General features: G+C 55.4%; 1 protein-coding gene across 1 annotated transcript in view; it reads left to right on the forward strand.

The window, feature by feature from the left end:
* LOC116665270 (transport and Golgi organization protein 1 homolog) overlaps nucleotides 1–5,966 on the forward strand; it is a 38,330-nt gene extending 32,364 nt beyond the window's left edge. The window contains exon 6 of the transcript XR_004321803.1: nucleotides 4,184–5,966. The gene's annotated coding sequence lies outside the window, so the exon portion shown is untranslated. The remainder of the gene's footprint in view (nucleotides 1–4,183) is intronic.
* Nucleotides 5,967–13,486: the final 7,520 nt, after the last annotated feature.

Genomic DNA, 13,486 nt, shown 5'->3' on the forward strand with positions numbered 1-13,486 from the left:
CAAATTTGTCAAGCGGTAAAAGGAAAGATGTGAATGGTGATGTTTCACAAAGTATTCTAGTCATGAAAGCCTCATGATGATCTGCCAACTATGCAGAAACAAACAAACAAAATTAGATCCAAAGCATGCTGTGACGGGAAGGAATCAAACCACATAGCCCAAGGCAGCTAACCCTTACTTTATCTAATAAAGTGGTTTGATCTTGGAAAGATGTGTAAAAATCAATGCTTATTTAAACATACTTTCAAAGGGTCTTACAAAGCAGTCTTGCAGTGGATCCATTAGTAAAATGAATAATTACTCCCACTTACCTCTTTTATAAATTCAAATGCTCAAATAGTGATACTTAAAGTGGGTTTTACTTATGACCCAAGAGGCCCTAGCTCCATAGCTATGTGCCTTAAGCAACTTTTATCCCAAGATAGGCTTTATGGCCCTAAACTGGTGCACTGGTAATGTTAATACACAGTAAACTGAAAGACAAGCCATAAAGCTTTTGACACACGGATGGAATTGTGGCATGGGGTGCACACAGGCACACAGCCTCCTCTACATGAGATTACACTCCCTGATCACTGGCTGCATTTTAAACTTCAACTGATATTAAAGGAAAAACCTGCTGACTACCAGAGCATGTCGTGATTCTGTAAGAAGATAGAAAATGGCATTGAACACCAATCACTTGGAAACTTCTAGGGAATAGATGGGCACATTTTATGGTCCTGGTGGCCTGATGCCAGTAACTGCAACTTCATAGCCCCTGTCTTTCAGAGGACTCCCCTGAAGTGGAAAGAGAGTGGGAGAGTGGTAAGAGTCACTGATATAAGAATGAAGACAGCAAGAACAGAAGAGTGTTTATTGTGGGGAGGTTCTTTGTAACTGCAAAACAACAACAACAACAACAAACAAACAAATGACAAAAACCCCACAACTTCATATGCATAAAAGAAGAATGCCATAGGGCTCTTCAGAGTCTTTAATATCCTGCTGCGCGGTGCCAATCTCCAGGTCAGGGATATGACAAGCAGCTGTTTCCCAAACAGTTTTCACTCTCAGGACCTTTCCTAAGGGAGCATTTTATTCCAGTAACGTATTTAGCAATGCCGCCCTAAAGACCATTTTAACAACAATAAGAATAACTAGCATTGATTAAGTGCTGGGTGCAGAATACGTGAAACTCAGGTACCAGCCTGGAAGCCCCATGCCAGGTGGGTCCCAATAAGTAGCTTGGGACAGTGGCCCACTGACAGCTGGCAATGGCTGGACTGGCTTTGGGGCGGCCTGATGAATTACAAGCAGCAGCCTGAGCTGCACCCTCATCACCATGAACAGCGATCAGAACCATTCACCTTCATTGGTCACTTGCTGTGTTTCAGGCACTACGGCCCATCAGTCCTCAAGGCAGCCCTGGAAATCTGGATCCTATTATTTCACCCAGCGAGTGTCAGAGGCGGAATTGAAATCCGGGTTTGCTGGACATGAGTTCTGTGTTCTTTCTATTCCACTAGCTGTCTCTCATGAACGCACTGCTGAAGATAAAATTCTGAAGGACCTGTACGGTATCATGTATAGCACTTTATGTTACAGCTAACTGCACCCAGCTTCTAGAAGGCACTAGGAGAAAATGATATATATGAATGGATTCTCCCAGCTCGGGATTAAAAATAGAGAAAAATACAATCAGCAGCGCCAATGTTTTTAACCAGAAGTAACCTACAAGCAAATTCGACGTGAGGCTAATTGCCCTGATAAAGAAATGAATCTATTGTTCACTCTGCATTTTAACATTTCCATTAAGGTAAAACAACACTCAAGAGACAGACGTTAATTGTGCACCATGGTCTGTGACAGCCTCTTACTAGTAAGACAAACATGCCCCTAACAGCGATGTGTCATATACAGTATTTCCCAATTCTGAGAAGTGTTCTTTTGTGCATTAAGAGGTAACCGGGGGTTCTATTTCCTTGATGTGTCACCAAGCCTCGTTTCTAGAACAGCAGTGCTGCAGTCTTCAATTGAGATGCTTGTGTTGGGCACCCACTGTGTGCAAGGAAGAAGACAGGGGTCCTGCCCTCCATGGGCAGACAAAAACCCTCTCATCTTAGGCAGGCAGTGAGTGACAAGACCTGAAACAGAGGGCCTTAGCAAAGTGGTCTGAGTGCTTTGAAATCGAAAGGAAGGGACAGATTCCAAAAATGTCTCAGGGTGGGAGTGGTGGGCATGTAGATCTAGGAAGGCAAGGGCTGAGGGTGGATTTGAGCAAGGCTTTGAAGAGTCTGGAACTTGACCAACTTCAAACTTACAGGGATGAGCTGTGTTGTCCACAATAAAAAAAAAGTGAACACCCCCAATTTGAAAACAAAAAATTGCAGGGGTGGGTGGGTATAGCTCAGTGGTAGAGTACCTGCTTGCCATGTACGAGGTCTGGGGTTCAATCCCCAGTCCCTCCATTAAATAAACAAAAAAATAAACCTAATTACTTGCCCCCCTCCAAAAATAAATAAAAAAGGAGAAGAAGTAGCAGCTAGGAAGTTTCCCAGAGGCTCTGAATCTACACTTCAAGGGCAAATAATATAAAACAAAACAAAATAAAATAAAATTTTTAAAAGTCCTGTAATGAAGATACTCAATAAACCAGGTTTTCCAGCTACCATTTTTATAGTTAACGAGAGATTTACCAAGGCAGTGTTTTATGTGTCTATTATAGCTATCACACTATAAGTTATTTTGTAAACAGAGAATATAAATGGAAATTCAGTCACATCTTAAGCAACAGTTCAAGTCACCAACCTAGTTGACACCTCAGATGGAGGAGCCGATCCATCCAAAGACTGGTTCAGACCACTTAAGAGTGCAAAATTCACATCAAAGTGTGTTTTTAACACCTGCTAGACTCCCTAACCCTGGCCTCAACTGAACTCTCTGAGCCTCAGTTAACCTTGTGTATGAAATTGGGATAAAAGACCTACATTACTGGACTTAAGTAGACATTAGAGAAACTTGACATGTTTTTGGCCTAAACTGGGCCTTCAAAGAAATGGTGACTATGGTTGTTGTTGTTCCCTGCCCAATGCCAGACGCTATGGACAAGGGGCGAGGAGAGACGAGATGGAGACCCTGCTTGAGGCCATACTCCACAAGGTTCTCCCACTTCTGTTCACACTGGGTGTATCACTCTGCTTTTCTAACCATTCATTTAACTTCTCGGTCCCCTAAACCAAGAGCATTCGGAAGAGGTGGAGGAATATTAGAGCCGCCGTGGTGCTGATTCTGTGAACAACAGGCTGTCACCTAAAAGAACACTGGGTACTTTGGGAAACTCTGCCCTTTTTCATTAGATGAATAAATATCCCACTATTGTATCTAACACTCACCCAGGGGTAGTTTATATTCTGGGAGGATGTGGGTGGTTCCTTTAACTTCCCACAGACATAGGTAAACATGGGAGTAGATGGATGATAAAATTGATGTGCACAGCAAGTCCCCTACCTCCATGTGCATCTCCACAGGGGGAACCGGAATGAAACAATGGGTCTCAAAATAAAAAAGGTAAAGGTAAGTGAAAGTATACCTGGCACCTTTCAGAATTGGGTCTCCATTGTGCCTGATCCTCACCATGTGTCTGTGAGAGAAGGAAGGGGGTGTAAGGAAGGGGGCATGGAGGCCAGGACAGCCCCAAGATGAGAGCTAGTAAGCCGAGGGGTGATGTGAAGCTTGATACCTATGATTTTGAGTCAGGAAACAGAGGTGTAAAGTCTAGTGGCTGGGGTGCTGGTCTACCGACTGCCCGTTCGCTCTCACCCCTAGCTCTGACTTTCTGCGGTAAGGGAATCCTTCTTGAGCCAAAGCACTTCTCCACCAAAGGGTACCAAATGTGAGGTCCTTCACATCAGGGTCATGACAGCATTAGGTCCCTGAAGTCAGGTTCAGAGGCACTAAAAGGAAGAGTTAAGGTCACCAAAGGTAAAGCATGCTTAATTCAAGGGGGCCCTGAGAGGCTCCCTTGCAGAGAAAGCAGAGTACAGCTCAGCCAAGACAATTTGGGTTTGAACCTCAATTCTTCCATTTTCTCCTGGTGTGACATTGGGCATGTTACTTAGCTAATTCGATGGTACTAAAGAATTTTTGAAATAAAGACAGTCAAGTACTCAGAAAATGTTACTTTCCTTCTCCACACCTGCAGACCAGCCCATGCCTGGGCCTTTACCCACCTGAAAGCTGCCCAGAATCAAGATCGCCAGTTTCAGCAGGAATCTCGAAATGGAGAAGCCCACAGCCATCACCACTCAGCCACGAAGCCCTCCAGGTTTTGAACACTGCATTACCCAGCGAAAGCAGTAAACACTTGAAACTTTTATGAAGTCAGACTCCAACCACATCTATTAGTCCAATTTCCATCCTTCCAACTGTGTATAAAGCTGTTAGGAAACCTAGCAACAAATTGAGTCTTAGTTTGAACCACTCTGAGATAATACAACAAGAAGTCAATTCAGTACCCATTCAATCCATTTCAACCCATTTTTTCCCATTTAAGCAGAGAAGGATATGGAGACCCAAAGACGGAATGAACCTTGTTCCAACTTACATAACTCACTGAGGGCACTTTACTGTAAGGGAATAAAAGCAAAGCTAAAAACCAGGTACCAGATAAATTCCAACTGCTTTTGAAAAAAATTAATCACAATATGTTAAATTAGCTGAGAGGTAAATATAATTCTGTTCTTTAATTATCTGCTAGAGTAGTGATTTTTCTGAATTTGGATGAGTTTAATTCCTGTTTGTCCCCTCAACTATTATGCAAGGCTTCACAAAATTCCTTTTTCCTGATCTCATGTGCTGGGTGGTGGTATAAAGGAAGCAGGAGGATTTTGAGGGAAAGGAATAGTTCACTTTTAGGGTTGTTTCAAGAACTAAATGCTCTGAAGGAAGCAACTAGCCTGGCACAATTATAGGGACCTAGTTAGTGTTAGTCGAGTCTTAGTGGTTAGATTTAATAGTCTAAGCTTTTGGATTTTGAACTAGATATGAAAACATGCAAAAGAAACCTCTGAAGAACACCTTCACCCCTCTACTGAAGAGAGGGGGTGGGCCGGGCAGAGCTTTCTCAAAGGGCTGTGATGGAAAGAGCTGCGTGAACAAGATGCTGTTGGAGCCTGGACCCTCGACAAGACCTGACTTGCATCATTTTTCATGTATGAGAATTTTGACTCTAAGCTCCTAGAAGGCAGGGACTCCATCATACATATTTCTCCAGATCTCCTGGAGCAGACACGATGGGAAAACAAGTAAGTCCTCATACCATGACTGTGGAATGACTCATTTAACCAGAGGCCTCAGCTTTCTTATACCAAATCATTGCATTGAGCTCTACCAGAAAGTCTTATAAACAGATAAGCTACAAAGCTTTTGGAGGGATGAGGAAAGGATTGGGAGGCAGAATTTGGATGAAATTGAAATGATTACCTTAGTAATCCAAGGAAGGAGGATACTGGTTGTGGTTGAACAGAAGCATTTTGAATGTCTCTTAAGAAAAGAGTAATTTCCAGACCATATCTTTCTTATCTGCATAGTTCTTATACAGCCAAGGGGTGCTTAACAGGGTGACGTCTCTCCTCATGAGACATGTGGCAATGTCTGGAGATATTTTTTGTTGTCACAATTCAGGGGGCAGGGGGCCAGCTGAGGCTACTATTCACCATCTAGTGTGTAGAGTCCAGGTACCCTCACAACCTCCCCCCATGCTCAGGACAGCCCCTGACAACCAAGGTCCTAATCTGGCCCCGAAGGTCAACAGTACTGAGGTTGCGCATAGCCAGACACCGACCTGCCACAGGTAAAACGTGGTTGGACTAAACACTGCCTTCAAGGGCGCACATTCACACAAGCCCTGCTCCATGCCATGCAGACACGTGGCAGTTTGCATGCCTGCCCACACATGCTGGCAACCTGCCGGCCGGACACGTACATGCGCGCGTGGCACACCTGTACACAAACGCGCTAGCTCTGGCCTGTGCGTGGGGCCCAGAAGCCAGGGGCCTGGGGAGTGTGGGGAGACACGGGTGACGGTGCTCCGGTCCTGGCGGGGGGAGTGCAGGGACCTGCGAGAGGGTGGGGGCCCGGGGGCTGGCGCCCGGGCCGCGGAGGAGACAAGGGGCGGGCAAGCGGCCGGCGCGCGGAAGCCTCTCTCCGCGGACGATACGGCGCGCCACCCACCGCTACCGCCGCCGCAGCCCCGGGCCGCAGCAGGCGCAGGAGCTGGAGGCGTCCCTAGGAGGCGGGATCGGGCCCCGGGACCTGCTCCGGAGTCGAAGTCGGAGTCGGCCGGCCCGCCGGCCAGGAGGCGAGGACGCCATGGAAGGTCGCCCACGCCCCGCCATTCTTCTGGCCCTGCCGCCGCCGCCTGGTGCTGGGCCCAGCTGCCTCCGGGCCGGCTGGCCGGGACGCTGCAGACCCAGCTCGCTGAGGGCCCAGCACGGTGGATGTCCGGTTGAGGACCAAAGACCTCAGCCGGAAAGGCTCTGAGAGCCTCACCCTCGCCCCATTTCACGGACTCGTCCACCGAGGCGCAAGAGGAGCCAGAGCCTGCGGACAGGGGCCTTCTCAACAACTTGGCTGTGTCCTCCCCCGGCCCGGGGTCCCGAGGAGTGTGGCGTGATGCCGAGGGCGGCGAATCACCTTGTCCACCCTGGCGCGGGAGCGCAGCAGAAAACAAGCGCCCTTCCCCGCGACTGAGGCAGCCGACTCCCCGCTCGAGCCTCCGCGCCGTGCCCGCCAGCAGAGCCTCGATGCCCTGGCGCGTTCCCGCCGGCCTCACCCTCGGCCCCTGGACGCCGCGGCTCCTGCCCGCTCCTTCGCCTGCTTGACCTCGCTCGGGTCCTCGGAGCCCCACCGGCGGCAGCTGGGCGTCGGGATGCAGTTTCGCTGCCGCCTGCGGTGGGGAGGGAGCGGCAAGGAACAGAAGGCTTCGGGTTCTCCCTGCTACCTTGGTGGCGGCTGGGGTCGCCAGGGAAGGAAGGCTTCAGGGTCTACCAGACGCTGTGGCCGCCTCCTCAGACTCCAAGCACCGTACACCTACAGGATGTGAAGGAGGGATGGCTTAGGGCTTGTCCGCTCCCATCCTGGCTCCCTGCACTGGAAGAAACTTGGAAGCTGAAAATAAGGCTGGGAAAGGTAAGACGCTCAGCGGGCCGGGGCTTGGGTGTCTGAGTGGGCCATCCCTCTGGACTGCCTAGGAAGTGACCCAGCAGGAGCCACCGCTGCCCAGCAGAGGTGCCGGGGCTTGGAGCCGCAGCTTCTATCAAGCCTTTCCGGCCACCTTGCTTCACCACGATTTTCAGCTCTGCTGCTCCCTCCCAAGGCAGGCCCGAGACGTGCTGAACCCTGCCCAGAGAGCCGTGGGGACTAGGGGGAGAGGGCTCCTGGCTGGGCCCAGGGCCCCGGCCTGCCCGGGAAGGGGTAGGGGCCAGGCTCATTCCTCGAGGCAGCTCCGTGGGTCCAAGCGAGCACGGCCACCATTGAGGGCCGGCCGCCTCTGCCCACCGGAGGACATCTCGGGCCCCTCCAATGTCTGTAGGGGCTCTGGGTCTGATGAGGGGAAGGAGCCATGACGTGTCTCTCCTGAACCTCCCTGAGATTGTGGGTGGCTGTGGGTACATCTGGAGTTCCCTAAGACCCCTGCCAGCGCCTGTATGTGTTGGGGGACACAACGGGGAACGCCTTCCGCAGCCTGCCCCGGGTGTGTGCAGGGGAGGTGAGCAGCGCCGAGGGGCCTCTCCCACGTCCAGGTCGCCCCTTCCTCAGCGTGACCGGTGCGGGTGAGCCAAGACCTGTCAGATTCCGTCCCCGCTGCTGGAGGAAGGCGAGGGGAGAAGCTGGGGGCGGGGGCGGGGTTCCAAACTCCCGAGATCCGAGAGCAAACTTCGGAGCTGCGAAGCGCCAAATGTGAAGTTAGAAAATCCGGCCACCCGTCCCTCCCCTGCCCCCCTCCCACCTTCGCTGCACCCCTTCTCGTCGAGCCCGCAGCCCCGCGCCGCAGCCTTTCTTGCCTTCCCCAGCAGTAGCGGCCTCAAGACTTAACCCAGCGAATTGCAAATCCCCAGGAGCGCCTGCGTCGCCGGGGGCTGAGCCAGGCACCCGATCGGAGGGTGGGCTCCTATCGCCGCCGCGCCCCCCGCCCCTCCATCCCCGGCCAGCTCCAAGTCTAGCCGGGACGCCCCCGGGAGCTCCCCAGCTGGCCCACGCAGGCACCCTCCCGTCCCCACGCCGGCCAGGGCTCCCCTGACGCCTGGGAGGCCCGGGTGCCCAGGCTGCGGGCGATGTGGGGCGCGCGGGCCGGGCCTGGCCAGGACGCTGCGCGGCCCCCTGTGCTCCAGGCTCGCCGGCTCCGCGCTCGCTTCGCCAGGGTGGCGCCAGCGCCGTACCCTCTGCAGCCTGCGCCCGCCGCTCCCTCTCTGGCAGCCACCGCCGCTCCGCTCCTCTCAAATGCCCGGCTCCTCTCGCCTTTTTTCCCCTTCCTGGGGGGGGGGGGGTGAGAAGGGGCAGGGGGGCCCAGGCAGGCCTCCCTTCATGAGCACAGAGCCAAGTGGGGTGGTAGACTAGCCTTCCCTGCAGACCCACGGCCACCATCTGCCCCCACTCACATCCTGTGCCAGCCAACCAGCCCCCAGTCCCCTGGCTGACTGTGAGGCACCCCAGGCCTGCCATAAGGAGGCCCCTGGCCATACTCCACTCACTGCAGAGAGGTGGGGGCAGACCAGAGAGATGTCCCCACCGGGCAGGGAAGGGGCACCTGGTGGGGCCAGGTTGCCAGCAGGGCTGGGCCTCTCAAGAAGCCCACCACGCCCACCATGCCTGCCCGGCCCAGCCCCCAGGGAGGCCTCCTTCCCCTGCCCACACACTTGGGCACAGGGGCCCCCAGGGCTGGAAGTCAGACTGAGCTGCCCAGGAGGACAGAAAAGGTACCCCAGAAGGCCAGCTGCTGGAGGGTGGAGAGAGGGGCCTCGTCCTGTGCTGGCTTTGCTCCAGGCCACCCCGTTCAGACCCTCACCCTCATCACACCTGTTTGCTCAGGGTTCTGTCACCCCAAATACCTGCAGGCCTTGAAGACACTCTTGTGCTCAGGCTTTTGCTTAGGCCATGGCAAGTCCTGGGCTGCCCTGCCCTTTGCCCGGCAAACACCCACCTATCCTTCAGGACACGGGGCTGCCCTAGAAATCTGAGCCTCCCAAGAGCAGACATGCCCTCCTCCTCCAAGCTCCCACGGCATTCTGTGCCCCCCGAGCATGCACACACATCCTTGCACACATGCATGCACAACCATGCTCTTGGGAGAGCCCCAGGTGGGGACAGTCCCATCTGCTGGGGCATCCCGTGGGAGCAGGGCACTCTCACGAGGATGGGAGGCTCCTGAAATTCTGGGTGACATAGGTGACTGCCCTCTCCTCTCCATGTGCCCCTGCTCCCAGATCAAGCCACTGAGCCCCAAGAGGGAGACAGCTTCCATGCCTGCCCAGCTCCTGGCCTATGAGTGATGCCACACACCAGGCGTGGATCTGTCCCAGGAAGAGGGCCTCATCCAAGGTCACCGGTCCAAGGTCACATGGGGATAGTGTGGGGATGGTGGCAAGATCAGAAAAGGTGGTCAGGAGGGGGCCTGGCGGCTAGGCAGGCAGCACTGAGGCCCCAGGGAAGCTGGGGCAGGCCTGGCCCGGTGGGGATCACAGAGCTCCTACACCTCAGAGCGGGGATGAGGGTGGAGTAAGGGGGCATGTAGTCTGGACATGATTCATGGAGCCCAGGTCTCCTGGCTCCTGCTGCCCCTGAAACTGCCCCATCTGCACCACTGGCTGCATCAGGACTGTCTGTCCCAAGAGAGGCAGGGAAGGCCCCGGTCCCTAGTACCCACAGGCACCAAGGCTCCCGACCTGGGCCTCCCCAACACATGTGGGGCGCCCTCTCCCTTCTCCCTGGAACAGCTGGGGTGAGGGAGGTTGACAGAGAGTGTGGGCCGGGCAGAGCTCAGGGCCACCACCAGCTGTGTCTCAAGTGCTAGGCTGGGCTGGGCGGAGACAGGCCAAGCCGGACCTGCAGCCCAGGCTGAGCTCCGGGGAGGAGGCTGATGCAGCAGCCAGGAGCAGGGCTGTGGGTCCCCTGGCTTGGACAGGCTGGGACTGAGGGACATGTGTAAGCAAGTTGGCGCACATCTGTATGTGTGTGTGAGAGAGTGTGGAGGCGTGGGAGGGAGGGAGTGTGTGCATAGGCAGCAGAGTGAGCCTGTGTGTGTGTGTGTGTGTGTGTGTGTGTGCACATGCTGCTGTTGAGAGGAAACCTTTCTACAGGTGCCCCCAGTGAGGGGGGACCAGACAGTCAGGGCTCGGGTGGAGAGCAGGGACAGCAGGTGGCGGAGGGCACCCTCTCACGTCCTGAAATCACTCTGGGACAACTGGGCCTCACCGACACCTGCCCAGGGTGGCCCCTGACAGCTCCAGCACTGTACTCTGGCGGGGCCGCAGGACTCCCTACCCTGCGTCTCAGCCTCTGAGCAGTGAGACGTGCTGTCGAAGTCCCCACGCCAAAGAGGGAGGTTTGGGCTGGCTTGGGGCACCTGTTCAAGGGGGTGGGCCCAGGGCTTCGTGGGCCCCCTCCACCCCCAGGCAGGTTTGGATCAGTGAATCAGCCAGGCCACCTGGGTCACCCGCAGAGGTCCAAGGACCCCACTCTCTAGCACCTCAGGTCTTCTGATTGTAGCCCCTCCTCCGCCCAGTCTCAGCTGAGAGTCGGCATGCCCAGAACTGGCCACAGCTGGGAGTGGATGGGGACAGCCAGGGTCTCATCACACTGTCCACCACAGCCTCTGAGCCTCTGGAAACCGCCTGCCCTGGGGGCTTCTCTGGGACCCACAGTCACCCAGCAGGCCCTGAGGGCCTTGAGACCCCATCTGTGCCTCCTCCAAGTGAGCCCTCAAGGATGCCTACAGACCCCATGGGCAGGGAGGTGGGTGGTGGGATCAGCAGGAACATAATGGAGAGCCAGAGGGGGGTGGGGGTCCCCAGGGAGATGGGGGTGAGGATGAGGGGTGTAGAGGGCAATGGGGCTGAGATGGTGGGGGGTGGGCGATGGCAGGCAATGGTGGAAGTCAGAGACTGAGGCAATAGTGGGGAATGGGGTGAGGATGAAACGGTGAGGGGTGAGATGGTGTTGGGGTGAGAGGGTGTTGGGGTAGGGCAATGGTGGGGTGGGGGGGTGATGGTGTGGGGGCAGTGGGAGGGGGTGAGCCAGGTGCCCCTGCTGCACACAGGATGCTTCCATTCATCTAAAGCACTTACAAGACAAACAGTTTGCATGTGGAGGCACAGAACATTCTTGAAGGACAACTGGGACCCATTTACAGAAGAACCTGAGGTCTGGGGTGGGAAGGAGACCCCCTTTGCACTCAAGCCCCTCGCTGCTGCTCTCATCACTTGTCACTTTTCAGTTAGTAGAGATGAAATAGGAAAAAAAGGAGGAGTGGGGGAGGGGTGGGCCATCAGGGCCCCCCCAGCGTGCTTGGGTCTTTATCCCGGAGCTCCAGTCCTCCCCTCCGCTGTGAGGCAGGAGGAGACGGTGGTGCAGGGAAGGCTCCGTGCATGTGGTCCTGTGGCAGAAGGAGACATGAAACCGGGGGTTCCCATCCAGCTGCATCCAGGGGTCCTGGGGTCTCCCTGTGGGGGGAGGGGGCTCGTGTCTCTGTCCCCTGCAGTTGTGCCCAGGATGAGGTGGGGACTCAGAGTTCCAGCTGAAGCTTTCCCCCCTCAGGCCTTGCTTTTCCATCAAGTGTTAACAGGCAGTGGGTGAGAAGAGGGGCTCTCCCGGTGCCTGGCCGCCCTGGTGTCCTTGGAGAGACCTCGCGTCCTGGGACATGAGCATCCACCATGGGGCCCAGATTCCAGGGCGGTGCACACCTGTATTCTATTCCATGCATCCTTGCCTTTGTGGGATACGTGAGCTGTGTTGTGGGTCAGTTCGCACTGCACACTGATGGGAGTCGTGGGTGGTGACAGGGCGGGGGCCATTCTGTGGTGGCGAGTGAAGTCTGGAGTCCAGTGCAGGTGTGGGTGGGCGCTGCTCCAGGCCACTCAATATGCACCTGGCCCCAAGAACGTCCACCATCTCTCTGGTATGTCCATCAGCCCAAGTCACCACCTCTGTTTAAGATCACTCCCAGGACATAGGCTGAGGCCTACAGGGCTCTGTAGTCTGGCCTGGTTCCCTCCAAAGCCCTGGACGGTGCTGCCATTCTCCTCCCCTCCAGCTCCTGTCTAAGCCTCACCCCTGCAGTCTCCCTTGCCACAGGGCCTTTGCTTGGCCGTTTCCTCCACCGAGACCCTGCTCACCCTCACTATCACCCCTTTTTGGTGGGTCCCAGCTTAGCTGCCATTTTCCTGTGCAGGGCTTTCAGGGAGCCCCACCTCTCGGCTCCTGCAGGCCATGGTCTTCCACCTCCAGGGCCCATTCACTGAGCCAGTCAGTGTCTCTTGCCTCCTGTTTTCCCACCACCTTCACACTGGGTGGGGACATGCCCTCTGCCTCTCCCGCACCACATCCCAGAGCAGTGTGCACACACGGTCACCCACAGGCTCAGTCTGTGTGTGCACGCTGGATGTGCACAAGGGTATTGGGCTGTGTGTTTACCCAGAAAACACAGCTCTGCCTATTGGCGCAGCTGCAGCCATGGAGGCTGGAGGCCAGAGGGTTCCAGAGGACAAAGGCATAGGGTGGGTTTTTGCTGGTGGATTGAGTTAACAAAACCCTCCAGGTTTAGGTCCTTGGTGGGGGAGGGTTAGAACTTTGCTCCCAGGGGTTCGCCTCTTGCACACAGCCACAGACCTGCCACAGGCAAAAAGTGGTTCAACTGAATACTGCCTTCAAGGGTGCACATTCACATAAGCCCTGCTGCACACCACACTCACACATGTGGGAGTTTGCATGCCTGCCCACACATGCCTGCAACCTGCCAGCCGCACACGTGCTTCTGCCCAGGGCAAGGGTGGCGAATCAGCTTTTTTGCCCTGGCACAGGAGCGTGGTGGAAACAAGCGCCCTTCTCCTGGGTGGGAGGCAGCAAACTCCCTGCTCCGGCCTCTGTTCCGTGCTGCCCTGGTGCATTCCTGCCGGCCTCCTGCTCGGCCCCAGGCTGCCAGGGCTCTGAGGCTGCCAGGCCAGCCTCCCGCCCCCCAGGAAGTCTGAAAGCAGCACCCAGCAACAGCAAGCCAGCTGGGAGGAAGGGTGCAGGGCGCTCTGGGGTCCCAGAATGTACACAACATCCACCTCCAGAGACTGGCCTCAGGCAGCAGATGCTCCCAAAGCCCACAGCCCCTCCCAATGTTCCTGACTCTGCCTGGGCAGCAGCCAGGAGTCCCTGTCCCGTCTTTCACCTGCCTGACCTTGATCTGGTCCTCAAAGGTGGACCTGGCAGCACCTGGGCGTCGAGGCCCAGAGTTCACTGCCGC

The sequence above is a fragment of the Camelus ferus genome, chromosome 8, assembly GCF_009834535.1.
Source record: "Camelus ferus isolate YT-003-E chromosome 8, BCGSAC_Cfer_1.0, whole genome shotgun sequence".
NCBI lineage: Eukaryota > Metazoa > Chordata > Mammalia > Artiodactyla > Camelidae > Camelus > Camelus ferus.